Source organism: Anomaloglossus baeobatrachus, unplaced genomic scaffold (assembly GCF_048569485.1).
Source record: "Anomaloglossus baeobatrachus isolate aAnoBae1 unplaced genomic scaffold, aAnoBae1.hap1 Scaffold_404, whole genome shotgun sequence".
Taxonomy (NCBI): domain Eukaryota; kingdom Metazoa; phylum Chordata; class Amphibia; order Anura; family Aromobatidae; genus Anomaloglossus; species Anomaloglossus baeobatrachus.
In genome coordinates, this window is record NW_027443376.1 from 252,684 (window position 1) to 279,833 (window position 27,150).

Consider the following 27,150-nt stretch of genomic DNA (forward strand, 5'->3'; position numbering starts at 1 on the left):
GCACAACATGAAGAGACGGAACACTGGCGGCTTGTCACAATGCCCCCCGATGACATCACAATAGCGCTGCTGCCTAGAAAACAAGCTGCGCAGAAGAAGTTGTTCTTTGGGTGGGAGGGTGGGCTAGTGGAAGGAGGGGGCAATCTCTTTTTTTCCCGGGTGGTAGGGGGATGACAGGAGAAGGGAAGCGGGTGGTGAGAAAGGTACAGAGGGCAGGGTTTGGGGGCTGGGAAGGAAAGGGAAAAGATTAGGGTTTGGGGATGATGAAAGGGCTTTCTACGGGTAAGGATGGCAAAGGGTGGCAGTGACGGAAAGTCAGGCAACCTGTCCTGTCCGTCTTTTTGTATCGTGAATTGGAAAGACTGCAAGGGGGAGGGGAGTTGCTTGCGCCCTAAAGGAGGAGTTATTCAGATTCATTGCAGTGGGCGGCGGCTGCAAAACGCACCATTCTTCTTGTTTTTGCTCTGCAAAGCAGCCTTTTCAAGGGTTGGCTTGGGTGACAAAATGTCTTGTGTAGGCGTGGGTTTGTCTCCCTCTCGCTCTCTCTCCCTAAGATGTGTCCGGCATAGGCCAGGGTGCCACTCGAGGCCCAAACCAATTCTGGTTATCGCTTCTCGGCCTTTTGGCTAAGATCAAGTGTAGTATCTGTTCTTATCAGTTTAATATCTGATACGTCCCCTATCTGGGGACCATATATTAAATGGATTTTTAGAACAGGGAGATGGAAAAAGAGCTTGCTCTGTCCACTCCACGCATTGACCTGGTATTGCAGTACCTCCAGGAACGGTGCACCCCTTCTTAACCCAGTTTCCAAAAGCAGAACTCGATTCACCTGATTCATATTAGCCCGATTAGCGAATTGAAATGAATTTTTATCTAACACACTTTTTACTTGCTTTATTCATCCAAATAGCAAACTCATCACCACTCAACTTCACCAACTCTGCTATGTCCCGTGCAGTATCTTGTTGTCAGTCTAATCTAGATCATGTGTAATTGAATGGAATAGATCCCTTTTGGACAAAGTGGAGTCAGATGCTGCAGTGACCACAGGTGTGAGAGGATCTACAATTGGCATCTGGTGTTATCTCTCTGCTTCCACTCCAAATAAAGTTACCTGTTGTTACCTGAACGTCAAATACTAAGAATGGGCGGCCTATGAAAGAATTAGTACTTTCATTAAGTATACTAAACCGGCTAATTGGGAATAGACAAACTGTAAAAAGCCCTCTGAGAAAGCCCCTCTCTAACCTTTGTTAGTAAGCTTTTCTGTAGCCTGCCTGTTGATGTATTTTCGGTTTGAACAGTGCACAACATGAAGAGACGGAACACTGGCGGCTTGTCACAATGCCCCCCGATGACATCACAATAGCGCTGCTGCCTAGAAAACAAGCTGCGCAGAAGAAGTTGTTCTTTGGGTGGGAGGGTGGGCTAGTGGAAGGAGGGGGCAATCTCTTTTTTTCCCGGGTGGTAGGGGGATGACAGGAGAAGGGAAGCGGGTGGTGAGAAAGGTACAGAGGGCAGGGTTTGGGGGCTGGGAAGGAAAGGGAAAAGATTAGGGTTTGGGGATGATGAAAGGGCTTTCTACGGGTAAGGATGGCAAAGGGTGGCAGTGACGGAAAGTCAGGCAACCTGTCCTGTCCGTCTTTTTGTATCGTGAATTGGAAAGACTGCAAGGGGGAGGGGAGTTGCTTGCGCCCTAAAGGAGGAGTTATTCAGATTCATTGCAGTGGGCGGCGGCTGCAAAACGCACCATTCGTCTTGTTTTTGCTCTGCAAAGCAGCCTTTTCAAGGGTTGGCTTGGGTGACAAAATGTCTTGTGTAGGCGTGGGTTTGTCTCCCTCTCGCTCTCTCTCCCTAAGATGTGTCCGGCATAGGCCAGGGTGCCACTCGAGGCCCAAACCAATTCTGGTTATCGCTTCTCGGCCTTTTGGCTAAGATCAAGTGTAGTATTGTTCGAAAAGGTGGTTTAAGGCTCCGGCCACCTTAGTACAATGATGCAATGCACACTGGAAGGTTGCACTTGTTAGTACTTTGGGAGGATAGTATATCCATCTAGAGGAAACCATGGCCCTACCAGGATTGAGGCTATTAGACTGAGTAAGTGTGGGGGTTATGGTGCAATGTGCCCCAGGAATGGACACCCTGGAGGGAGTCTGAACTTGCTAGGTTGGGACCCTGGTAAGCCTCAGACTCTGTCGCACGCCGCGCCTTGCCTATTCATACTTTCCAAGCATATTGCCCTATCCTGGCCTTCTGGCTAAGAAGGGAAATTTTTATAATCCCGGTCGGAAGTCCGGTCAGCTTTGGGCTGAGAAACCAACACCCGGTTGGAGGTCCGGGTCAGCTTTGGCTGAGAAACCAACACCCGGTTGGAGGTCCGGTTAGCCTTGGGCTGAGAAACCAACACCCGGTTGGAGGTCCGGTCAGCCTTGGGCTGAGAAACCAACACCCGGTTGGAGGTCCGGTCAGCCTTGGGCTGAGAAACCAACACCGGTTGACGGTCCGGGCAGTCTCGGCTGCGAAACCAACGACTAGTAGCTCCCTACTCCACTTGGGTAAGATGCCTCGGTGGACGCTGGGAGCAACAACAAGGCTCAACCAGGCTTCGGCTTGGGGGAGCACCGAAGATCCCTGACCCTCGCTGTGGCCTTCTGGCTCGGAGGGACGGGGTTGATTTTTGGGGATCCTCTTCTCACGGAGGGGTCCACACGAATCCTAGCCTTTGCACTGTTTTTGGTGTGACTTCGGTCATGCATTTTTGCGGTGCTTTGGAAAGCTTCATTAAATCAAAAATCTGTTCTTATCAGTTTAATATCTGATACGTCCCCTATCTGGGGACCATATATTAAATGGATTTTTAGAACAGGGAGATGGAAAAAGAGCTTGCTCTGTCCACTCCACGCATTGACCTGGTATTGCAGTACCTCCAGGAACGGTGCACCCCTTCTTAACCCAGTTTCCAAAAGCAGAACTCGATTCACCTGATTCATATTAGCCCGATTAGCGAATTGAAATGAATTTTTATCTAACACACTTTTTACTTGCTTTATTCATCCAAATAGCAAACTCATCACCACTCAACTTCACCAACTCTGCTATGTCCCGTGCAGTATCTTGTTGTCAGTCTAATCTAGATCATGTGTAATTGAATGGAATAGATCCCTTTTGGACAAAGTGGAGTCAGATGCTGCAGTGACCACAGGTGTGAGAGGATCTACAATTGGCATCTGGTGTTATCTCTCTGCTTCCACTCCAAATAAAGTTACCTGTTGTTACCTGAACGTCAAATACTAAGAATGGGCGGCCTATGAAAGAATTAGTACTTTCATTAAGTATACTAAACCGGCTAATTGGGAATAGACAAACTGTAAAAAGCCCTCTGAGAAAGCCCCTCTCTAACCTTTGTTAGTAAGCTTTTCTGTAGCCTGCCTGTTGATGTATTTTCGGTTTGAACAGTGCACAACATGAAGAGACGGAACACTGGCGGCTTGTCACAATGCCCCCCGATGACATCACAATAGCGCTGCTGCCTAGAAAACAAGCTGCGCAGAAGAAGTTGTTCTTTGGGTGGGAGGGTGGGCTAGTGGAAGGAGGGGGCAATCTCTTTTTTTCCCGGGTGGTAGGGGGATGACAGGAGAAGGGAAGCGGGTGGTGAGAAAGGTACAGAGGGCAGGGTTTGGGGGCTGGGAAGGAAAGGGAAAAGATTAGGGTTTGGGGATGATGAAAGGGCTTTCTACGGGTAAGGATGGCAAAGGGTGGCAGTGACGGAAAGTCAGGCAACCTGTCCTGTCCGTCTTTTTGTATCGTGAATTGGAAAGACTGCAAGGGGGAGGGGAGTTGCTTGCGCCCTAAAGGAGGAGTTATTCAGATTCATTGCAGTGGGCGGCGGCTGCAAAACGCACCATTCTTCTTGTTTTTGCTCTGCAAAGCAGCCTTTTCAAGGGTTGGCTTGGGTGACAAAATGTCTTGTGTAGGCGTGGGTTTGTCTCCCTCTCGCTCTCTCTCCCTAAGATGTGTCCGGCATAGGCCAGGGTGCCACTCGAGGCCCAAACCAATTCTGGTTATCGCTTCTCGGCCTTTTGGCTAAGATCAAGTGTAGTATCTGTTCTTATCAGTTTAATATCTGATACGTCCCCTATCTGGGGACCATATATTAAATGGATTTTTAGAACAGGGAGATGGAAAAAGAGCTTGCTCTGTCCACTCCACGCATTGACCTGGTATTGCAGTACCTCCAGGAACGGTGCACCCCTTCTTAACCCAGTTTCCAAAAGCAGAACTCGATTCACCTGATTCATATTAGCCCGATTAGCGAATTGAAATGAATTTTTATCTAACACACTTTTTACTTGCTTTATTCATCCAAATAGCAAACTCATCACCACTCAACTTCACCAACTCTGCTATGTCCCGTGCAGTATCTTGTTGTCAGTCTAATCTAGATCATGTGTAATTGAATGGAATAGATCCCTTTTGGACAAAGTGGAGTCAGATGCTGCAGTGACCACAGGTGTGAGAGGATCTACAATTGGCATCTGGTGTTATCTCTCTGCTTCCACTCCAAATAAAGTTACCTGTTGTTACCTGAACGTCAAATACTAAGAATGGGCGGCCTATGAAAGAATTAGTACTTTCATTAAGTATACTAAACCGGCTAATTGGGAATAGACAAACTGTAAAAAGCCCTCTGAGAAAGCCCCTCTCTAACCTTTGTTAGTAAGCTTTTCTGTAGCCTGCCTGTTGATGTATTTTCGGTTTGAACAGTGCACAACATGAAGAGACGGAACACTGGCGGCTTGTCACAATGCCCCCCGATGACATCACAATAGCGCTGCTGCCTAGAAAACAAGCTGCGCAGAAGAAGTTGTTCTTTGGGTGGGAGGGTGGGCTAGTGGAAGGAGGGGGCAATCTCTTTTTTTCCCGGGTGGTAGGGGGATGACAGGAGAAGGGAAGCGGGTGGTGAGAAAGGTACAGAGGGCAGGGTTTGGGGGCTGGGAAGGAAAGGGAAAAGATTAGGGTTTGGGGATGATGAAAGGGCTTTCTACGGGTAAGGATGGCAAAGGGTGGCAGTGACGGAAAGTCAGGCAACCTGTCCTGTCCGTCTTTTTGTATCGTGAATTGGAAAGACTGCAAGGGGGAGGGGAGTTGCTTGCGCCCTAAAGGAGGAGTTATTCAGATTCATTGCAGTGGGCGGCGGCTGCAAAACGCACCATTCTTCTTGTTTTTGCTCTGCAAAGCAGCCTTTTCAAGGGTTGGCTTGGGTGACAAAATGTCTTGTGTAGGCGTGGGTTTGTCTCCCTCTCGCTCTCTCTCCCTAAGATGTGTCCGGCATAGGCCAGGGTGCCACTCGAGGCCCAAACCAATTCTGGTTATCGCTTCTCGGCCTTTTGGCTAAGATCAAGTGTAGTATCTGTTCTTATCAGTTTAATATCTGATACGTCCCCTATCTGGGGACCATATATTAAATGGATTTTTAGAACAGGGAGATGGAAAAAGAGCTTGCTCTGTCCACTCCACGCATTGACCTGGTATTGCAGTACCTCCAGGAACGGTGCACCCCTTCTTAACCCAGTTTCCAAAAGCAGAACTCGATTCACCTGATTCATATTAGCCCGATTAGCGAATTGAAATGAATTTTTATCTAACACACTTTTTACTTGCTTTATTCATCCAAATAGCAAACTCATCACCACTCAACTTCACCAACTCTGCTATGTCCCGTGCAGTATCTTGTTGTCAGTCTAATCTAGATCATGTGTAATTGAATGGAATAGATCCCTTTTGGACAAAGTGGAGTCAGATGCTGCAGTGACCACAGGTGTGAGAGGATCTACAATTGGCATCTGGTGTTATCTCTCTGCTTCCACTCCAAATAAAGTTACCTGTTGTTACCTGAACGTCAAATACTAAGAATGGGCGGCCTATGAAAGAATTAGTACTTTCATTAAGTATACTAAACCGGCTAATTGGGAATAGACAAACTGTAAAAAGCCCTCTGAGAAAGCCCCTCTCTAACCTTTGTTAGTAAGCTTTTCTGTAGCCTGCCTGTTGATGTATTTTCGGTTTGAACAGTGCACAACATGAAGAGACGGAACACTGGCGGCTTGTCACAATGCCCCCCGATGACATCACAATAGCGCTGCTGCCTAGAAAACAAGCTGCGCAGAAGAAGTTGTTCTTTGGGTGGGAGGGTGGGCTAGTGGAAGGAGGGGGCAATCTCTTTTTTTCCCGGGTGGTAGGGGGATGACAGGAGAAGGGAAGCGGGTGGTGAGAAAGGTACAGAGGGCAGGGTTTGGGGGCTGGGAAGGAAAGGGAAAAGATTAGGGTTTGGGGATGATGAAAGGGCTTTCTACGGGTAAGGATGGCAAAGGGTGGCAGTGACGGAAAGTCAGGCAACCTGTCCTGTCCGTCTTTTTGTATCGTGAATTGGAAAGACTGCAAGGGGGAGGGGAGTTGCTTGCGCCCTAAAGGAGGAGTTATTCAGATTCATTGCAGTGGGCGGCGGCTGCAAAACGCACCATTCTTCTTGTTTTTGCTCTGCAAAGCAGCCTTTTCAAGGGTTGGCTTGGGTGACAAAATGTCTTGTGTAGGCGTGGGTTTGTCTCCCTCTCGCTCTCTCTCCCTAAGATGTGTCCGGCATAGGCCAGGGTGCCACTCGAGGCCCAAACCAATTCTGGTTATCGCTTCTCGGCCTTTTGGCTAAGATCAAGTGTAGTATCTGTTCTTATCAGTTTAATATCTGATACGTCCCCTATCTGGGGACCATATATTAAATGGATTTTTAGAACAGGGAGATGGAAAAAGAGCTTGCTCTGTCCACTCCACGCATTGACCTGGTATTGCAGTACCTCCAGGAACGGTGCACCCCTTCTTAACCCAGTTTCCAAAAGCAGAACTCGATTCACCTGATTCATATTAGCCCGATTAGCGAATTGAAATGAATTTTTATCTAACACACTTTTTACTTGCTTTATTCATCCAAATAGCAAACTCATCACCACTCAACTTCACCAACTCTGCTATGTCCGGTGCAGTATCTTGTTGTCAGTCTAATCTAGATCATGTGTAATTGAATGGAATAGATCCCTTTTGGACAAAGTGGAGTCAGATGCTGCAGTGACCACAGGTGTGAGAGGATCTACAATTGGCATCTGGTGTTATCTCTCTGCTTCCACTCCAAATAAAGTTACCTGTTGTTACCTGAACGTCAAATACTAAGAATGGGCGGCCTATGAAAGAATTAGTACTTTCATTAAGTATACTAAACCGGCTAATTGGGAATAGACAAACTGTAAAAAGCCCTCTGAGAAAGCCCCTCTCTAACCTTTGTTAGTAAGCTTTTCTGTAGCCTGCCTGTTGATGTATTTTCGGTTTGAACAGTGCACAACATGAAGAGACGGAACACTGGCGGCTTGTCACAATGCCCCCCGATGACATCACAATAGCGCTGCTGCCTAGAAAACAAGCTGCGCAGAAGAAGTTGTTCTTTGGGTGGGAGGGTGGGCTAGTGGAAGGAGGGGGCAATCTCTTTTTTTCCCGGGTGGTAGGGGGATGACAGGAGAAGGGAAGCGGGTGGTGAGAAAGGTACAGAGGGCAGGGTTTGGGGGCTGGGAAGGAAAGGGAAAAGATTAGGGTTTGGGGATGATGAAAGGGCTTTCTACGGGTAAGGATGGCAAAGGGTGGCAGTGACGGAAAGTCAGGCAACCTGTCCTGTCCGTCTTTTTGTATCGTGAATTGGAAAGACTGCAAGGGGGAGGGGAGTTGCTTGCGCCCTAAAGGAGGAGTTATTCAGATTCATTGCAGTGGGCGGCGGCTGCAAAACGCACCATTCTTCTTGTTTTTGCTCTGCAAAGCAGCCTTTTCAAGGGTTGGCTTGGGTGACAAAATGTCTTGTGTAGGCGTGGGTTTGTCTCCCTCTCGCTCTCTCTCCCTAAGATGTGTCCGGCATAGGCCAGGGTGCCACTCGAGGCCCAAACCAATTCTGGTTATCGCTTCTCGGCCTTTTGGCTAAGATCAAGTGTAGTATCTGTTCTTATCAGTTTAATATCTGATACGTCCCCTATCTGGGGACCATATATTAAATGGATTTTTAGAACAGGGAGATGGAAAAAGAGCTTGCTCTGTCCACTCCACGCATTGACCTGGTATTGCAGTACCTCCAGGAACGGTGCACCCCTTCTTAACCCAGTTTCCAAAAGCAGAACTCGATTCACCTGATTCATATTAGCCCGATTAGCGAATTGAAATGAATTTTTATCTAACACACTTTTTACTTGCTTTATTCATCCAAATAGCAAACTCATCACCACTCAACTTCACCAACTCTGCTATGTCCCGTGCAGTATCTTGTTGTCAGTCTAATCTAGATCATGTGTAATTGAATGGAATAGATCCCTTTTGGACAAAGTGGAGTCAGATGCTGCAGTGACCACAGGTGTGAGAGGATCTACAATTGGCATCTGGTGTTATCTCTCTGCTTCCACTCCAAATAAAGTTACCTGTTGTTACCTGAACGTCAAATACTAAGAATGGGCGGCCTATGAAAGAATTAGTACTTTCATTAAGTATACTAAACCGGCTAATTGGGAATAGACAAACTGTAAAAAGCCCTCTGAGAAAGCCCCTCTCTAACCTTTGTTAGTAAGCTTTTCTGTAGCCTGCCTGTTGATGTATTTTCGGTTTGAACAGTGCACAACATGAAGAGACGGAACACTGGCGGCTTGTCACAATGCCCCCCGATGACATCACAATAGCGCTGCTGCCTAGAAAACAAGCTGCGCAGAAGAAGTTGTTCTTTGGGTGGGAGGGTGGGCTAGTGGAAGGAGGGGGCAATCTCTTTTTTTCCCGGGTGGTAGGGGGATGACAGGAGAAGGGAAGCGGGTGGTGAGAAAGGTACAGAGGGCAGGGTTTGGGGGCTGGGAAGGAAAGGGAAAAGATTAGGGTTTGGGGATGATGAAAGGGCTTTCTACGGGTAAGGATGGCAAAGGGTGGCAGTGACGGAAAGTCAGGCAACCTGTCCTGTCCGTCTTTTTGTATCGTGAATTGGAAAGACTGCAAGGGGGAGGGGAGTTGCTTGCGCCCTAAAGGAGGAGTTATTCAGATTCATTGCAGTGGGCGGCGGCTGCAAAACGCACCATTCTTCTTGTTTTTGCTCTGCAAAGCAGCCTTTTCAAGGGTTGGCTTGGGTGACAAAATGTCTTGTGTAGGCGTGGGTTTGTCTCCCTCTCGCTCTCTCTCCCTAAGATGTGTCCGGCATAGGCCAGGGTGCCACTCGAGGCCCAAACCAATTCTGGTTATCGCTTCTCGGCCTTTTGGCTAAGATCAAGTGTAGTCCCTTCATTGGGTTTGCCTTGGTCTTGGCTGGGAGGGGCCCGGGCTTGCACAACCGCCGGCCTCGGGGATTGTTGCGCCTTTTGGTGCTTACGTCCCCTTATGGCTGGTGGTTCCTGGGCTCGGGAGGCGATCACCTGCGGCACTGCGCTTTTGTGTGGTGGCCGATGACCGTTTTCTGAAATTTGCGGATGAAATCTCATCTGTTCTTATCAGTTTAATATCTGATACGTCCCCTATCTGGGGACCATATATTAAATGGATTTTTAGAACAGGGAGATGGAAAAAGAGCTTGCTCTGTCCACTCCACGCATTGACCTGGTATTGCAGTACCTCCAGGAACGGTGCACCCCTTCTTAACCCAGTTTCCAAAAGCAGAACTCGATTCACCTGATTCATATTAGCCCGATTAGCGAATTGAAATGAATTTTTATCTAACACACTTTTTACTTGCTTTATTCATCCAAATAGCAAACTCATCACCACTCAACTTCACCAACTCTGCTATGTCCCGTGCAGTATCTTGTTGTCAGTCTAATCTAGATCATGTGTAATTGAATGGAATAGATCCCTTTTGGACAAAGTGGAGTCAGATGCTGCAGTGACCACAGGTGTGAGAGGATCTACAATTGGCATCTGGTGTTATCTCTCTGCTTCCACTCCAAATAAAGTTACCTGTTGTTACCTGAACGTCAAATACTAAGAATGGGCGGCCTATGAAAGAATTAGTACTTTCATTAAGTATACTAAACCGGCTAATTGGGAATAGACAAACTGTAAAAAGCCCTCTGAGAAAGCCCCTCTCTAACCTTTGTTAGTAAGCTTTTCTGTAGCCTGCCTGTTGATGTATTTTCGGTTTGAACAGTGCACAACATGAAGAGACGGAACACTGGCGGCTTGTCACAATGCCCCCCGATGACATCACAATAGCGCTGCTGCCTAGAAAACAAGCTGCGCAGAAGAAGTTGTTCTTTGGGTGGGAGGGTGGGCTAGTGGAAGGAGGGGGCAATCTCTTTTTTTCCCGGGTGGTAGGGGGATGACAGGAGAAGGGAAGCGGGTGGTGAGAAAGGTACAGAGGGCAGGGTTTGGGGGCTGGGAAGGAAAGGGAAAAGATTAGGGTTTGGGGATGATGAAAGGGCTTTCTACGGGTAAGGATGGCAAAGGGTGGCAGTGACGGAAAGTCAGGCAACCTGTCCTGTCCGTCTTTTTGTATCGTGAATTGGAAAGACTGCAAGGGGGAGGGGAGTTGCTTGCGCCCTAAAGGAGGAGTTATTCAGATTCATTGCAGTGGGCGGCGGCTGCAAAACGCACCATTCTTCTTGTTTTTGCTCTGCAAAGCAGCCTTTTCAAGGGTTGGCTTGGGTGACAAAATGTCTTGTGTAGGCGTGGGTTTGTCTCCCTCTCGCTCTCTCTCCCTAAGATGTGTCCGGCATAGGCCAGGGTGCCACTCGAGGCCCAAACCAATTCTGGTTATCGCTTCTCGGCCTTTTGGCTAAGATCAAGTGTAGTATCTGTTCTTATCAGTTTAATATCTGATACGTCCCCTATCTGGGGACCATATATTAAATGGATTTTTAGAACAGGGAGATGGAAAAAGAGCTTGCTCTGTCCACTCCACGCATTGACCTGGTATTGCAGTACCTCCAGGAACGGTGCACCCCTTCTTAACCCAGTTTCCAAAAGCAGAACTCGATTCACCTGATTCATATTAGCCCGATTAGCGAATTGAAATGAATTTTTATCTAACACACTTTTTACTTGCTTTATTCATCCAAATAGCAAACTCATCACCACTCAACTTCACCAATTCTGCTATGTCCCGTGCAGTATCTTGTTGTCAGTCTAATCTAGATCATGTGTAATTGAATGGAATAGATCCCTTTTGGACAAAGTGGAGTCAGATGCTGCAGTGACCACAGGTGTGAGAGGATCTACAATTGGCATCTGGTGTTATCTCTCTGCTTCCACTCCAAATAAAGTTACCTGTTGTTACCTGAACGTCAAATACTAAGAATGGGCGGCCTATGAAAGAATTAGTACTTTCATTAAGTATACTAAACCGGCTAATTGGGAATAGACAAACTGTAAAAAGCCCTCTGAGAAAGCCCCTCTCTAACCTTTGTTAGTAAGCTTTTCTGTAGCCTGCCTGTTGATGTATTTTCGGTTTGAACAGTGCACAACATGAAGAGACGGAACACTGGCGGCTTGTCACAATGCCCCCCGATGACATCACAATAGCGCTGCTGCCTAGAAAACAAGCTGCGCAGAAGAAGTTGTTCTTTGGGTGGGAGGGTGGGCTAGTGGAAGGAGGGGGCAATCTCTTTTTTTCCCGGGTGGTAGGGGGATGACAGGAGAAGGGAAGCGGGTGGTGAGAAAGGTACAGAGGGCAGGGTTTGGGGGCTGGGAAGGAAAGGGAAAAGATTAGGGTTTGGGGATGATGAAAGGGCTTTCTACGGGTAAGGATGGCAAAGGGTGGCAGTGACGGAAAGTCAGGCAACCTGTCCTGTCCGTCTTTTTGTATCGTGAATTGGAAAGACTGCAAGGGGGAGGGGAGTTGCTTGCGCCCTAAAGGAGGAGTTATTCAGATTCATTGCAGTGGGCGGCGGCTGCAAAACGCACCATTCTTCTTGTTTTTGCTCTGCAAAGCAGCCTTTTCAAGGGTTGGCTTGGGTGACAAAATGTCTTGTGTAGGCGTGGGTTTGTCTCCCTCTCTCTCTCTCTCCCTAAGATGTGTCCGGCATAGGCCAGGGTGCCACTCGAGGCCCAAACCAATTCTGGTTATCGCTTCTCGGCCTTTTGGCTAAGATCAAGTGTAGTATCTGTTCTTATCAGTTTAATATCTGATACGTCCCCTATCTGGGGACCATATATTAAATGGATTTTTAGAACAGGGAGATGGAAAAAGAGCTTGCTCTGTCCACTCCACGCATTGACCTGGTATTGCAGTACCTCCAGGAACGGTGCACCCCTTCTTAACCCAGTTTCCAAAAGCAGAACTCGATTCACCTGATTCATATTAGCCCGATTAGCGAATTGAAATGAATTTTTATCTAACACACTTTTTACTTGCTTTATTCATCCAAATAGCAAACTCATCACCACTCAACTTCACCAACTCTGCTATGTCCCGTGCAGTATCTTGTTGTCAGTCTAATCTAGATCATGTGTAATTGAATGGAATAGATCCCTTTTGGACAAAGTGGAGTCAGATGCTGCAGTGACCACAGGTGTGAGAGGATCTACAATTGGCATCTGGTGTTATCTCTCTGCTTCCACTCCAAATAAAGTTACCTGTTGTTACCTGAACGTCAAATACTAAGAATGGGCGGCCTATGAAAGAATTAGTACTTTCATTAAGTATACTAAACCGGCTAATTGGGAATAGACAAACTGTAAAAAGCCCTCTGAGAAAGCCCCTCTCTAACCTTTGTTAGTAAGCTTTTCTGTAGCCTGCCTGTTGATGTATTTTCGGTTTGAACAGTGCACAACATGAAGAGACGGAACACTGGCGGCTTGTCACAATGCCCCCCGATGACATCACAATAGCGCTGCTGCCTAGAAAACAAGCTGCGCAGAAGAAGTTGTTCTTTGGGTGGGAGGGTGGGCTAGTGGAAGGAGGGGGCAATCTCTTTTTTTCCCGGGTGGTAGGGGGATGACAGGAGAAGGGAAGCGGGTGGTGAGAAAGGTACAGAGGGCAGGGTTTGGGGGCTGGGAAGGAAAGGGAAAAGATTAGGGTTTGGGGATGATGAAAGGGCTTTCTACGGGTAAGGATGGCAAAGGGTGGCAGTGACGGAAAGTCAGGCAACCTGTCCTGTCCGTCTTTTTGTATCGTGAATTGGAAAGACTGCAAGGGGGAGGGGAGTTGCTTGCGCCCTAAAGGAGGAGTTATTCAGATTCATTGCAGTGGGCGGCGGCTGCAAAACGCACCATTCTTCTTGTTTTTGCTCTGCAAAGCAGCCTTTTCAAGGGTTGGCTTGGGTGACAAAATGTCTTGTGTAGGCGTGGGTTTGTCTCCCTCTCGCTCTCTCTCCCTAAGATGTGTCCGGCATAGGCCAGGGTGCCACTCGAGGCCCAAACCAATTCTGGTTATCGCTTCTCGGCCTTTTGGCTAAGATCAAGTGTAGTATCTGTTCTTATCAGTTTAATATCTGATACGTCCCCTATCTGGGGACCATATATTAAATGGATTTTTAGAACAGGGAGATGGAAAAAGAGCTTGCTCTGTCCACTCCACGCATTGACCTGGTATTGCAGTACCTCCAGGAACGGTGCACCCCTTCTTAACCCAGTTTCCAAAAGCAGAACTCGATTCACCTGATTCATATTAGCCCGATTAGCGAATTGAAATGAATTTTTATCTAACACACTTTTTACTTGCTTTATTCATCCAAATAGCAAACTCATCACCACTCAACTTCACCAACTCTGCTATGTCCCGTGCAGTATCTTGTTGTCAGTCTAATCTAGATCATGTGTAATTGAATGGAATAGATCCCTTTTGGACAAAGTGGAGTCAGATGCTGCAGTGACCACAGGTGTGAGAGGATCTACAATTGGCATCTGGTGTTATCTCTCTGCTTCCACTCCAAATAAAGTTACCTGTTGTTACCTGAACGTCAAATACTAAGAATGGGCGGCCTATGAAAGAATTAGTACTTTCATTAAGTATACTAAACCGGCTAATTGGGAATAGACAAACTGTAAAAAGCCCTCTGAGAAAGCCCCTCTCTAACCTTTGTTAGTAAGCTTTTCTGTAGCCTGCCTGTTGATGTATTTTCGGTTTGAACAGTGCACAACATGAAGAGACGGAACACTGGCGGCTTGTCACAATGCCCCCCGATGACATCACAATAGCGCTGCTGCCTAGAAAACAAGCTGCGCAGAAGAAGTTGTTCTTTGGGTGGGAGGGTGGGCTAGTGGAAGGAGGGGGCAATCTCTTTTTTTTCCCGGGTGGTAGGGGGATGACAGGAGAAGGGAAGCGGGTGGTGAGAAAGGTACAGAGGGCAGGGTTTGGGGGCTGGGAAGGAAAGGGAAAAGATTAGGGTTTGGGGATGATGAAAGGGCTTTCTACGGGTAAGGATGGCAAAGGGTGGCAGTGACGGAAAGTCAGGCAACCTGTCCTGTCCGTCTTTTTGTATCGTGAATTGGAAAGACTGCAAGGGGGAGGGGAGTTGCTTGCGCCCTAAAGGAGGAGTTATTCAGATTCATTGCAGTGGGCGGCGGCTGCAAAACGCACCATTCTTCTTGTTTTTGCTCTGCAAAGCAGCCTTTTCAAGGGTTGGCTTGGGTGACAAAATGTCTTGTGTAGGCGTGGGTTTGTCTCCCTCTCGCTCTCTCTCCCTAAGATGTGTCCGGCATAGGCCAGGGTGCCACTCGAGGCCCAAACCAATTCTGGTTATCGCTTCTCGGCCTTTTGGCTAAGATCAAGTGTAGTATCTGTTCTTATCAGTTTAATATCTGATACGTCCCCTATCTGGGGACCATATATTAAATGGATTTTTAGAACAGGGAGATGGAAAAAGAGCTTGCTCTGTCCACTCCACGCATTGACCTGGTATTGCAGTACCTCCAGGAACGGTGCACCCCTTCTTAACCCAGTTTCCAAAAGCAGAACTCGATTCACCTGATTCATATTAGCCCGATTAGCGAATTGAAATGAATTTTTATCTAACACACTTTTTACTTGCTTTATTCATCCAAATAGCAAACTCATCACCACTCAACTTCACCAACTCTGCTATGTCCCGTGCAGTATCTTGTTGTCAGTCTAATCTAGATCATGTGTAATTGAATGGAATAGATCCCTTTTGGACAAAGTGGAGTCAGATGCTGCAGTGACCACAGGTGTGAGAGGATCTACAATTGGCATCTGGTGTTATCTCTCTGCTTCCACTCCAAATAAAGTTACCTGTTGTTACCTGAACGTCAAATACTGAGAATGGGCGGCCTATGAAAGAATTAGTACTTTCATTAAGTATACTAAACCGGCTAATTGGGAATAGACAAACTGTAAAAAGCCCTCTGAGAAAGCCCCTCTCTAACCTTTGTTAGTAAGCTTTTCTGTAGCCTGCCTGTTGATGTATTTTCGGTTTGAACAGTGCACAACATGAAGAGACGGAACACTGGCGGCTTGTCACAATGCCCCCCGATGACATCACAATAGCGCTGCTGCCTAGAAAACAAGCTGCGCAGAAGAAGTTGTTCTTTGGGTGGGAGGGTGGGCTAGTGGAAGGAGGGGGCAATCTCTTTTTTTCCCGGGTGGTAGGGGGATGACAGGAGAAGGGAAGCGGGTGGTGAGAAAGGTACAGAGGGCAGGGTTTGGGGGCTGGGAAGGAAAGGGAAAAGATTAGGGTTTGGGGATGATGAAAGGGCTTTCTACGGGTAAGGATGGCAAAGGGTGGCAGTGACGGAAAGTCAGGCAACCTGTCCTGTCCGTCTTTTTGTATCGTGAATTGGAAAGACTGCAAGGGGGAGGGGAGTTGCTTGCGCCCTAAAGGAGGAGTTATTCAGATTCATTGCAGTGGGCGGCGGCTGCAAAACGCACCATTCTTCTTGTTTTTGCTCTGCAAAGCAGCCTTTTCAAGGGTTGGCTTGGGTGACAAAATGTCTTGTGTAGGCGTGGGTTTGTCTCCCTCTCGCTCTCTCTCCCTAAGATGTGTCCGGCATAGGCCAGGGTGCCACTCGAGGCCCAAACCAATTCTGGTTATCGCTTCTCGGCCTTTTGGCTAAGATCAAGTGTAGTCCCTTCATTGGGTTTGCCTTGGTCTTGGCTGGGAGGGGCCCGGGCTTGCACAACCGCCGGCCTCGGGGATTGTTGCGCCTTTTGGTGCTTACGTCCCCTTGTGGCTGGTGGTTCCTGGGCTCGGGAGGCGATCACCCAGGCACTGCGCTTTTGTGTGGTGGCCTGCTGGCCTTCGGGGCTATCTTGATTCTGAAATTTGCGGATGAAATCTCATCTGTTCTTATCAGTTTAATATCTGATACGTCCCCTATCTGGGGACCATATATTAAATGGATTTTTAGAACAGGGAGATGGAAAAAGAGCTTGCTCTGTCCACTCCACGCATTGACCTGGTATTGCAGTACCTCCAGGAACGGTGCACCCCTTCTTAACCCAGTTTCCAAAAGCAGAACTCGATTCACCTGATTCATATTAGCCCGATTAGCGAATTGAAATGAATTTTTATCTAACACACTTTTTACTTGCTTTATTCATCCAAATAGCAAACTCATCACCACTCAACTTCACCAACTCTGCTATGTCCCGTGCAGTATCTTGTTGTCAGTCTAATCTAGATCATGTGTAATTGAATGGAATAGATCCCTTTTGGACAAAGTGGAGTCAGATGCTGCAGTGACCACAGGTGTGAGAGGATCTACAATTGGCATCTGGTGTTATCTCTCTGCTTCCACTCCAAATAAAGTTACCTGTTGTTACCTGAACGTCAAATACTAAGAATGGGCGGCCTATGAAAGAATTAGTACTTTCATTAAGTATACTAAACCGGCTAATTGGGAATAGACAAACTGTAAAAAGCCCTCTGAGAAAGCCCCTCTCTAACCTTTGTTAGTAAGCTTTTATGTAGCCTGCCTGTTGATGTATTTTCGGTTTGAACAGTGCACAACATGAAGAGACGGAACACTGGCGGCTTGTCACAATGCCCCCCGATGACATCACAATAGCGCTGCTGCCTAGAAAACAAGCTGCGCAGAAGAAGTTGTTCTTTGGGTGGGAGGGTGGGCTAGTGGAAGGAGGGGGCAATCTCTTTTTTTCCCGGGTGGTAGGGGGATGACAGGAGAAGGGAAGCGGGTGGTGAGAAAGGTACAGAGGGCAGGGTTTGGGGGCTGGGAAGGAAAGGGAAAAGATTAGGGTTTGGGGATGATGAAAGGGCTTTCTACGGGTAAGGATGGCAAAGGGTGGCAGTGACGGAAAGTCAGGCAACCTGTCCTGTCCGTCTTTTTGTATCGTGAATTGGAAAGACTGCAAGGGGGAGGGGAGTTGCTTGCGCCCTAAAGGAGGAGTTATTCAGATTCATTGCAGTGGGCGGCGGCTGCAAAACGCACCATTCTTCTTGTTTTTGCTCTGCAAAGCAGCCTTTTCAAGGGTTGGCTTGGGTGACAAAATGTCTTGTGTAGGCGTGGGTTTGTCTCCCTCTCGCTCTCTCTCCCTAACATGTGTCCGGCATAGGCCAGGGTGCCACTCGAGGCCCAAACCAATTCTGGTTATCGCTTCTCGGCCTTTTGGCTAAGATCAAGTGTAGTATCTGTTCTTATCAGTTTAATATCTGATACGTCCCCTATCTGGGGACCATATATTAAATGGATTTTTAGAACAGGGAGATGGAAAAAGAGCTTGCTCTGTCCACTCCACGCATTGACCTGGTATTGCAGTACCTCCAGGAACGGTGCACCCCTTCTTAACCCAGTTTCCAAAAGCAGAACTCGATTCACCTGATTCATATTAGCCCGATTAGCGAATTGAAATGAATTTTTATCTAACACACTTTTTACTTGCTTTATTCATCCAAATAGCAAACTCATCACCACTCAACTTCACCAACTCTGCTATGTCCCGTGCAGTATCTTGTTGTCAGTCTAATCTAGATCATGTGTAATTGAATGGAATAGATCCCTTTTGGACAAAGTGGAGTCAGATGCTGCAGTGACCACAGGTGTGAGAGGATCTACAATTGGCATCTGGTGTTATCTCTCTGCTTCCACTCCAAATAAAGTTACCTGTTGTTACCTGAACGTCAAATACTAAGAATGGGCGGCCTATGAAAGAATTAGTACTTTCATTAAGTATACTAAACCGGCTAATTGGGAATAGACAAACTGTAAAAAGCCCTCTGAGAAAGCCCCTCTCTAACCTTTGTTAGTAAGCTTTTCTGTAGCCTGCCTGTTGATGTATTTTCGGTTTGAACAGTGCACAACATGAAGAGACGGAACACTGGCGGCTTGTCACAATGCCCCCCGATGACATCACAATAGCGCTGCTGCCTAGAAAACAAGCTGCGCAGAAGAAGTTGTTCTTTGGGTGGGAGGGTGGGCTAGTGGAAGGAGGGGGCAATCTCTTTTTTTCCCGGGTGGTAGGGGGATGACAGGAGAAGGGAAGCGGGTGGTGAGAAAGGTGCAGAGGGCAGGGTTTGGGGGCTGGGAAGGAAAGGGAAAAGATTAGGGTTTGGGGATGATGAAAGGGCTTTCTACGGGTAAGGATGGCAAAGGGTGGCAGTGACGGAAAGTCAGGCAACCTGTCCTGTCCGTCTTTTTGTATCGTGAATTGGAAAGACTGCAAGGGGGAGGGGAGTTGCTTGCGCCCTAAAGGAGGAGTTATTCAGATTCATTGCAGTGGGCGGCGGCTGCAAAACGCACCATTCTTCTTGTTTTTGCTCTGCAAAGCAGCCTTTTCAAGGGTTGGCTTGGGTGACAAAATGTCTTGTGTAGGCGTGGGTTTGTCTCCCTCTCGCTCTCTCTCCCTAAGATGTGTCCGGCATAGGCCAGGGTGCCACTCGAGGCCCAAACCAATTCTGGTTATCGCTTCTCGGCCTTTTGGCTAAGATCAAGTGTAGTATCTGTTCTTATCAGTTTAATATCTGATACGTCCCCTATCTGGGGACCATATATTAAATGGATTTTTAGAACAGGGAGATGGAAAAAGAGCTTGCTCTGTCCACTCCACGCATTGACCTGGTATTGCAGTACCTCCAGGAACGGTGCACCCCTTCTTAACCCAGTTTCCAAAAGCAGAACTCGATTCACCTGATTCATATTAGCCCGATTAGCGAATTGAAATGAATTTTTATCTAACACACTTTTTACTTGCTTTATTCATCCAAATAGCAAACTCATCACCACTCAACTTCACCAACTCTGCTATGTCCCGTGCAGTATCTTGTTGTCAGTCTAATCTAGATCATGTGTAATTGAATGGAATAGATCCCTTTTGGACAAAGTGGAGTCAGATGCTGCAGTGACCACAGGTGTGAGAGGATCTACAATTGGCATCTGGTGTTATCTCTCTGCTTCCACTCCAAATAAAGTTACCTGTTGTTACCTGAACGTCAAATACTAAGAATGGGCGGCCTATGAAAGAATTAGTACTTTCATTAAGTATACTAAACCGGCTAATTGGGAATAGACAAACTGTAAAAAGCCCTCTGAGAAAGCCCCTCTCTAACCTTTGTTAGTAAGCTTTTCTGTAGCCTGCCTGTTGATGTATTTTCGGTTTGAACAGTGCACAACATGAAGAGACGGAACACTGGCGGCTTGTCACAATGCCCCCCCGATGACATCACAATAGCGCTGCTGCCTAGAAAACAAGCTGCGCAGAAGAAGTTGTTCTTTGGGTGGGAGGGTGGGCTAGTGGAAGGAGGGGGCAATCTCTTTTTTTCCCGGGTGGTAGGGGGATGACAGGAGAAGGGAAGCGGGTGGTGAGAAAGGTACAGAGGGCAGGGTTTGGGGGCTGGGAAGGAAAGGGAAAAGATTAGGGTTTGGGGATGATGAAAGGGCTTTCTACGGGTAAGGATGGCAAAGGGTGGCAGTGACGGAAAGTCAGGCAACCTGTCCTGTCCGTCTTTTTGTATCGTGAATTGGAAAGACTGCAAGGGGGAGGGGAGTTGCTTGCGCCCTAAAGGAGGAGTTATTCAGATTCATTGCAGTGGGCGGCGGCTGCAAAACGCACCATTCTTCTTGTTTTTGCTCTGCAAAGCAGCCTTTTCAAGGGTTGGCTTGGGTGACAAAATGTCTTGTGTAGGCGTGGGTTTGTCTCCCTCTCGCTCTCTCTCCCTAAGATGTGTCCGGCATAGGCCAGGGTGCCACTCGAGGCCCAAACCAATTCTGGTTATCGCTTCTCGGCCTTTTGGCTGCGATCTGGTGTTGGTAATCCTGCTAGCATCTGGTTGTAGCACATTAGGTGTCTGGGGTACCCCGCCTTTTGGCCTTAGGTGCGGGTCCCACTCTTGTAGTGGGATCCAATCCTCTGCTGCTTTTGGGAGGTGGGCTTAGTCCCCAGACAACGAGTTGCGATCGCTCAGCTGGATTATCTTTGGATTTTCCAGTGAGTATTTTGTTGCGGAAAATCCCCCGTTGCCATGGATGCGGATCCTGGCGATATTCCCACCTATGCTCGCCTAAAGCATACGGTACGGGTATACTTCGATAAAGGAGGGAGTGATGGTCGTGGCCTAAGATATGTCGTGGGAGAGGTGCTTGAACGCACCTTCTCAGTGCGTAAACAGGAAATCTTGGCCATCCAGGACTACCCTCGACGAGGTGTGTTCGATATTACCTTTACAGGAGAGGGTATCCACCGAGATTTCTGTACTAAAACTAAGGATCCGGATGTGATTTTCCAAAAGAAACCATCCCTTAAAGGTATAACTATTGTAGAACACAAAATTGACGATGTAAAGATTCTTATTGTTAAAATTTACTCTCCTTATGTGACTGAGACTGAGATTACTTCATTCCTTAATAATTTTTTTTCCAAGGTGGTGTGTCAAGGGAAGGTAATGAATGAATGTGGCATATGGAGTAGTAAATGGAGGTATGTTGTCACTTGTATTAAGGACCCTACGGTAGCAGGAGGTATACGTTTACCTCCAGCCCGTTTTAAAATAGGTAATACGAATGGCGACCTTTTTTTTAATGGTATGCCTCCCTTTTGTCGTAAATGTAAAAAATATGGACATTCTGATTGTGATGTGACTTGTGTTTCTTGTGGAGGTAAAGATCATAAGACTGATAAATGTCCAAAAGGAAGCATATGTACTAATTGTATGTCAAACACTCACTCTTTTTTCAAATGTCCCTACAGGAATGTCTGGGGAAAATCACGAGTGGAGAAGCCCTCGGCCCCTGACCAACCCTCGGCTGGTTCGGACAGGCCTGTGGGAAGGGAGGATGGAGAGAGAGACGGAGATGAGCCAAGCAAACAAACTCAGGCTGCGGAAGGCGTCCCCGTGTCGGATGAAATGGCGAAGGAAAGGAGGGAACGGCAGGGCAGAAGGCCGGAGGCGGCCTCCGTAGAGAGGCCAGAAGTATCTGCCAAAGGCCAATCCTCGTCTTCGTGTACTCCCGGGATGACTCCCAGATGCCAGACTTCTGGACCAAAGAGACGTAAGTTGCAGGGGTCTCAGAGGGAACCTGAGGTAGTACCCCCTCCGGACCCTCCGGATGATGGTGGGAACCCAATGGCGTGTCAGCAGGAGGGAGTTACCCTACCCTCTTCAGAAATGGAGATGGGGACTGGGGTGGCTGCCTCCGTGATCCCGGAGACCCCGGTCAATGTGCTGATTACACCCGAGGCGCGTGTGCTCGATGAGACTCTCCCTGACTATTCCCTTAAAGGAGATGGGATGGAGTGTCTGGAGCAGGGAGACGGGTCAGCTGACCAGATGCAAATTACTAGTATGAGAACTCAGTCTGTCCCGGGAGGTGTGCAGCCTGAGACGTTAACCAATGGGGAGTCCTCAGATACGGACTCCTTGCAAACGGTCATCTCCGACGATCTATCCTACTCTGAAGGAGACGTCTGAACCAGCTGAGGTAAGAGTTTAGAAATATTTAATTATCCTTCTTCTTTTCTCTTATGGCAGGGGTTAAGGGTGTGTCTCTAAATGTGAGAGGGCTTAAAACACAGGCAAAAAGAGTGGCGTTGTTTGATTTTCTTACTACTCTGACTGCAACTGTATTCTTTTTACAAGAGTGTTCTATATCACACAGTTTAAATTACCATGAGTATCAGAAAGATTGGACGTATGGACCCTCAGTGTGGTCGGGGTCAAATGGGTCCAAGTCAGCAGGGGTCGCCATTCTTTTTAGGGGGAATGCGTTTATTGATTCTGTTCAAGAGATTTTACCTGGCAGAATTTTATTAGTTCAAGCTATTATTGAGGGTTACAAATGGCAATTTTTAAATTTTTATGGATCCGCAGACAAGCAAGAAAGAGCTGAAATGTTAGATATGTTACCCTTATTTCTTAATGACTCTACCCCGATGGTCTTAGCAGGTGATTTTAATTGCATTCTCGGTGGTGAGAAAAGAATTTCCAGCGCAACAAGCAGAAATTATGATAAAACTTCTTTTATGCTTAGAAACATTGTGCTGGATTTTAGATTAAACGATGTTTTTAAGGAATGTAATAGAGATTTACCATTGCAGGACTGGGTAACATGGAGTAATGTTAACTGTAGCTCCAGGATTGATTTTATTTTCTGCTCAAAGTCCGTGCTGCCTTTTAAATGTGAGCTTCTAACTAATGCATTTTCTGACCATAAATTATTATCCTTTCATGTAAAACATGATGATCTTTTTAAAAAAGGGAAAGGTTCTTGGAAGTTAAATATCTCCCTTTTAGAAGACCCTCAAATTTTAACTGATTTTACTAATTTCTATTTATATTTTAAGAGAATAAGAGACCCTCGTATTCCCATCAGCAGGTGGTGGGAAAAAATGAAAAAAAATATAAAAGATTTTTTTATTAAGGCAGGAGCACAGAAGGTAAAGGAAAAGAGAGAATTTTATACCCAACTTACTACCAGGTTACAAACCTTATATAAATTAAGAAATAATGATATGGATGTGGAGAAAGATATTAGTGACCTAAAAAATGAAATCCACCACACACTAGAACAAAAAGGGAAAGAGCTTATTTTTCATGCTAAGGTTAAACATATTGAAAATAATGAAACTTGTTCGAGGTATTTTTTTAAATGTATGGTGGAAAAGCGGGTTTTTATCAACTCTATGGAAGGTGAACAAAATATAGAGGGGATTTTAGCCAAAGTGTATGAGTATTATTCTGAGCTTTTTAACACAAAAAGTATTGATAATTGTTTTACAGAAAGTATTTTAGATGATATTTCCATCAGTCTTGACCCTGTTTCACAAGAATTTTTAATACAGGACCTGAGTGAGGAAGAGGTATCAGACGCGGTGGGGAGTTTTAAGGCTGGTAAAGTACCGGGACCCGATGGCATACCTATAGAGTTTTATTCCACCTTTTATGACATTTTACAAGAGGATTTGTTTTCTGTTTTTAGTGAGGTTTTTAGAACAAAAATTCTCCCCACCTCATGGAGGAGGGGTGAGGTTTCCCTCATACATAAAATAGGAGACAAATCTAGTCTAAAAAATTGGAGACCTATCACTCTTTTAAATTGTGATTACAAAATACTGGCAAAAATATGTGCAACTAGATTGAAAAAAGTGATAGAGAATATAATTCATATAAATCAAGTGTGCGGTATACCGGGAAGGAGTGTGTGGGAAAACTTAAATTTAATCAAAGATGTGATTGATGACACAAAGTCAAGGGGGAGTCAGTTGGCGGTCCTGTCCTTAGACTTCGAGAAAGCCTTTGACAGAGTGTCACATCAGTTCCTATTTAAGGTTTTATCACGCATGGGAATACCTGAAGGATTTTTATTGTCTCTTAAAGCATTTTATCACAATTGTACAAGTAAAATTTTAGTTAATGGTTTTAAAACGAAGGAGGTGGTTTTAAACTCTGGGGTTAAACAAGGTTGCCCATTGTCCCCTTTATTATTTGTGTGTGCCCTTGAACCGTTACTTTGTGCTTTAAGGAGAGATAAACAGATCCGTGGTATCCCGTTGCCGGGGGGAGGTGGTTTGGAAGCTAAGGTAACGGGTTACATGGATGATGTGGTGGTAATTTGTAAAGATGCTCTGTCTATTAGGAAAGCGTTGAAACAGGTAGAATATTTTTGTTGTGGGTCTGGTTTTAAGGTTAATTTAAACAAAAGTGGTATTCTAAATGTGGGGAATATGACACTAAATGATATTCCAGTACCTGAATGTGAGTCTGTGAAGATTTTAGGGGTGATTTTTAATGAGACAAATAAAGGGAAAGAAAGTTGGGAGGTCATTGCACAAAAGGTGAATCAAAAGCTGTGTATGTGGAGGCTACGAAAGCTGACGATGGAGGGGAAGGTTCTGATTATAAAAATGGTCATTCTTCCTCTGTTGTTGTATTTGAGCCTTGTCTTCCCTCCTCCCACACGAATTTTTAACCAGATCATCAAAGCGTGTTTTACTTTTTTTTGGAATTCTAAGATGGAGAAATTAAAAAGAGAAGTGGTAATTAAACCTAAAGAAAAAGGTGGCAAAGATTTTCCAGATTTTAGAGCTTTTGTTTATATAAGGTTTTTTGTTTTGTGTTTTAATGCCCTTTCAAAATCTAACTACTGGTCATATTTTATTCGTTTTAATACGGGTTATTTTATGAGACGTCTTGGTTGGTTTCAAACGGTTTTAAGTTCCCCGTACGCTTTTAATATGCCAGATAGTTATGTTATTTTGGAAACTATTGTTAATTCTTATGATTTGAAAGGGAAAATTGTAGAGGATATAAAAGACAGCAAGAAGATTTTAAAGTGTTTTAAGGATAAACAGCCAATAACACAGATTGGGAATTTTAATGAAATTAAGTGTGTTGAAATATTTCAAAATATTAATGCATCGTACCTTTTTAATTCCCAGAAGGACCTGGCCTGGAGCTGTGTGCATGATTGTCTTCCATGCAGAGCATTCCAACACAGAAGAGGACTTGTGACTACTGCCAGATGTCCAAGGGAAAGATGCTTCGGAGATGAGACGGTACTACATATTTTATGGACTTGTTCTTTTGCACGACAAATATGGACACGAATTTTTCCTTTATTGCAAAAAATGACGGACATCAGAGATCTGACTTTTGAGTCTGTTTTATTTGGGTATGTGGAATGTCCCACCGTCAATAAGAAGATCATCGCATGGAAGACAATCAGCACAGTCAAGGAAGCTCTGTGGAAGGCCAGGAACATCCTTCTTTTTAAGCATGATGTTATATCTGTGCAGGATGTTATAGATTTGGCTTTTAGTGATATGTATCTGTATTATATTCTGGACAAGAAGAAGAATGTCATTTTATCGAAACAGTGGTTTGTAAAGGAGTGGAACTCCGCAATTTAAAGGAACAATTTTTGTATATAATTTATAGGTTGAGTGTAAAGGAATTGTGGATAGTGTTCTTTATAGGAGTGAAGCCCTGTAGTGTAAAGGACTTGTAATATGTAGACTGCTTACTATATGCAATACAAATGTAAATGATGTTTTGATATTCTGTAATTGAGATACAGATGTAATCACAGAAAATGTTGTAAAATGGAATGTTTTTAATGTAATGTACTTTTATATCCAATAATAAACGGGTGTACCTTGTTTTAGGTACTTCCAAGTTAAAAAAAAAATCTGTTCTTATCAGTTTAATATCTGATACGTCCCCTATCTGGGGACCATATATTAAATGGATTTTTAGAACAGGGAGATGGAAAAAGAGCTTGCTCTGTCCACTCCACGCATTGACCTGGTATTGCAGTACCTCCAGGAACGGTGCACCCCTTCTTAACCCAGTTTCCAAAAGCAGAACTCGATTCACCTGATTCATATTAGCCCGATTAGCGAATTGAAATGAATTTTTATCTAACACACTTTTTACTTGCTTTATTCATCCAAATAGCAAACTCATCACCACTCAACTTCACCAACTCTGCTATGTCCCGTGCAGTATCTTGTTGTCAGTCTAATCTAGATCATGTGTAATTGAATGGAATAGATCCCTTTTGGACAAAGTGGAGTCAGATGCTGCAGTGACCACAGGTGTGAGAGGATCTACAATTGGCATCTGGTGTTATCTCTCTGCTTCCACTCCAAATAAAGTTACCTGTTGTTACCTGAACGTCAAATACTAAGAATGGGCGGCCTATGAAAGAATTAGTACTTTCATTAAGTATACTAAACCGGCTAATTGGGAATAGACAAACTGTAAAAAGCCCTCTGAGAAAGCCCCTCTCTAACCTTTGTTAGTAAGCTTTTCTGTAGCCTGCCTGTTGATGTATTTTCGGTTTGAACAGTGCACAACATGAAGAGACGGAACACTGGCGGCTTGTCACAATGCCCCCCGATGACATCACAATAGCGCTGCTGCCTAGAAAACAAGCTGCGCAGAAGAAGTTGTTCTTTGGGTGGGAGGGTGGGCTAGTGGAAGGAGGGGGCAATCTCTTTTTTTCCCGGGTGGTAGGGGGATGACAGGAGAAGGGAAGCGGGTGGTGAGAAAGGTACAGAGGGCAGGGTTTGGGGGCTGGGAAGGAAAGGGAAAAGATTAGGGTTTGGGGATGATGAAAGGGCTTTCTACGGGTAAGGATGGCAAAGGGTGGCAGTGACGGAAAGTCAGGCAACCTGTCCTGTCCGTCTTTTTGTATCGTGAATTGGAAAGACTGCAAGGGGGAGGGGAGTTGCTTGCGCCCTAAAGGAGGAGTTATTCAGATTCATTGCAGTGGGCGGCGGCTGCAAAACGCACCATTCTTCTTGTTTTTGCTCTGCAAAGCAGCCTTTTCAAGGGTTGGCTTGGGTGACAAAATGTCTTGTGTAGGCGTGGGTTTGTCTCCCTCTCGCTCTCTCTCCCTAAGATGTGTCCGGCATAGGCCAGGGTGCCACTCGAGGCCCAAACCAATTCTGGTTATCGCTTCTCGGCCTTTTGGCTAAGATCAAGTGTAGTATCTGTTCTTATCAGTTTATTATCTGATACGTCCCCTATCTGGGGACCATATATTAAATGGATTTTTAGAACAGGGAGATGGAAAAAGAGCTTGCTCTGTCCACTCCACGCATTGACCTGGTATTGCAGTACCTCCAGGAACGGTGCACCCCTTCTTAACCCAGTTTCCAAAAGCAGAACTCGATTCACCTGATTCATATTAGCCCGATTAGCGAATTGAAATGAATTTTTATCTAACACACTTTTTACTTGCTTTATT

The 27,150-nt window shown here is 45.8% G+C and overlaps 16 non-coding genes and 1 pseudogene across 16 annotated transcripts; all 17 read left to right on the forward strand.

The window, feature by feature from the left end:
- Nucleotides 1-606: 606 nt before the first annotated feature.
- On the forward strand, nt 607-797 carry LOC142276940 (U2 spliceosomal RNA). The gene has a single exon (XR_012740321.1). It is a non-coding gene; the product is annotated as a U2 spliceosomal RNA (small nuclear RNA).
- A 1,117-nt stretch (nt 798-1,914) lies between these two features.
- On the forward strand, nt 1,915-2,056 carry LOC142277016 (U2 spliceosomal RNA; annotated as a pseudogene).
- Nucleotides 2,057-2,753: 697 nt separating this feature from the next.
- On the forward strand, nt 2,754-2,949 carry LOC142276993 (U2 spliceosomal RNA). Its single transcript, XR_012740367.1, has one exon. It is a non-coding gene; the product is annotated as a U2 spliceosomal RNA (small nuclear RNA).
- A 1,117-nt stretch (nt 2,950-4,066) lies between these two features.
- On the forward strand, nt 4,067-4,257 carry LOC142276941 (U2 spliceosomal RNA). The gene has a single exon (XR_012740322.1). It is a non-coding gene; the product is annotated as a U2 spliceosomal RNA (small nuclear RNA).
- A 1,117-nt stretch (nt 4,258-5,374) lies between these two features.
- Nucleotides 5,375-5,565, forward strand: LOC142276942 (U2 spliceosomal RNA). The gene has a single exon (XR_012740323.1). It is a non-coding gene; the product is annotated as a U2 spliceosomal RNA (small nuclear RNA).
- A 1,117-nt stretch (nt 5,566-6,682) lies between these two features.
- LOC142276943 (U2 spliceosomal RNA) lies at nt 6,683-6,873 on the forward strand. The gene has a single exon (XR_012740324.1). It is a non-coding gene; the product is annotated as a U2 spliceosomal RNA (small nuclear RNA).
- Nucleotides 6,874-7,990: 1,117 nt separating this feature from the next.
- Nucleotides 7,991-8,181, forward strand: LOC142276944 (U2 spliceosomal RNA). The gene has a single exon (XR_012740325.1). It is a non-coding gene; the product is annotated as a U2 spliceosomal RNA (small nuclear RNA).
- Nucleotides 8,182-9,503: 1,322 nt separating this feature from the next.
- LOC142276998 (U2 spliceosomal RNA) lies at nt 9,504-9,688 on the forward strand. Its single transcript, XR_012740372.1, has one exon. It is a non-coding gene; the product is annotated as a U2 spliceosomal RNA (small nuclear RNA).
- Nucleotides 9,689-10,805: 1,117 nt separating this feature from the next.
- LOC142276947 (U2 spliceosomal RNA) lies at nt 10,806-10,996 on the forward strand. Its single transcript, XR_012740327.1, has one exon. It is a non-coding gene; the product is annotated as a U2 spliceosomal RNA (small nuclear RNA).
- Nucleotides 10,997-12,113: 1,117 nt separating this feature from the next.
- LOC142276948 (U2 spliceosomal RNA) lies at nt 12,114-12,304 on the forward strand. The gene has a single exon (XR_012740328.1). It is a non-coding gene; the product is annotated as a U2 spliceosomal RNA (small nuclear RNA).
- Nucleotides 12,305-13,421: 1,117 nt separating this feature from the next.
- LOC142276949 (U2 spliceosomal RNA) lies at nt 13,422-13,612 on the forward strand. Its single transcript, XR_012740329.1, has one exon. It is a non-coding gene; the product is annotated as a U2 spliceosomal RNA (small nuclear RNA).
- Nucleotides 13,613-14,730: 1,118 nt separating this feature from the next.
- Nucleotides 14,731-14,921, forward strand: LOC142276950 (U2 spliceosomal RNA). The gene has a single exon (XR_012740330.1). It is a non-coding gene; the product is annotated as a U2 spliceosomal RNA (small nuclear RNA).
- A 1,336-nt stretch (nt 14,922-16,257) lies between these two features.
- LOC142276999 (U2 spliceosomal RNA) lies at nt 16,258-16,441 on the forward strand. Its single transcript, XR_012740373.1, has one exon. It is a non-coding gene; the product is annotated as a U2 spliceosomal RNA (small nuclear RNA).
- Nucleotides 16,442-17,558: 1,117 nt separating this feature from the next.
- LOC142276951 (U2 spliceosomal RNA) lies at nt 17,559-17,749 on the forward strand. Its single transcript, XR_012740331.1, has one exon. It is a non-coding gene; the product is annotated as a U2 spliceosomal RNA (small nuclear RNA).
- Nucleotides 17,750-18,866: 1,117 nt separating this feature from the next.
- On the forward strand, nt 18,867-19,057 carry LOC142276953 (U2 spliceosomal RNA). Its single transcript, XR_012740333.1, has one exon. It is a non-coding gene; the product is annotated as a U2 spliceosomal RNA (small nuclear RNA).
- Nucleotides 19,058-25,551: 6,494 nt separating this feature from the next.
- Nucleotides 25,552-25,737, forward strand: LOC142277002 (U2 spliceosomal RNA). The gene has a single exon (XR_012740375.1). It is a non-coding gene; the product is annotated as a U2 spliceosomal RNA (small nuclear RNA).
- A 1,117-nt stretch (nt 25,738-26,854) lies between these two features.
- LOC142276972 (U2 spliceosomal RNA) lies at nt 26,855-27,045 on the forward strand. Its single transcript, XR_012740350.1, has one exon. It is a non-coding gene; the product is annotated as a U2 spliceosomal RNA (small nuclear RNA).
- The last annotated feature ends 105 nt before the right edge of the window (nt 27,046-27,150 follow it).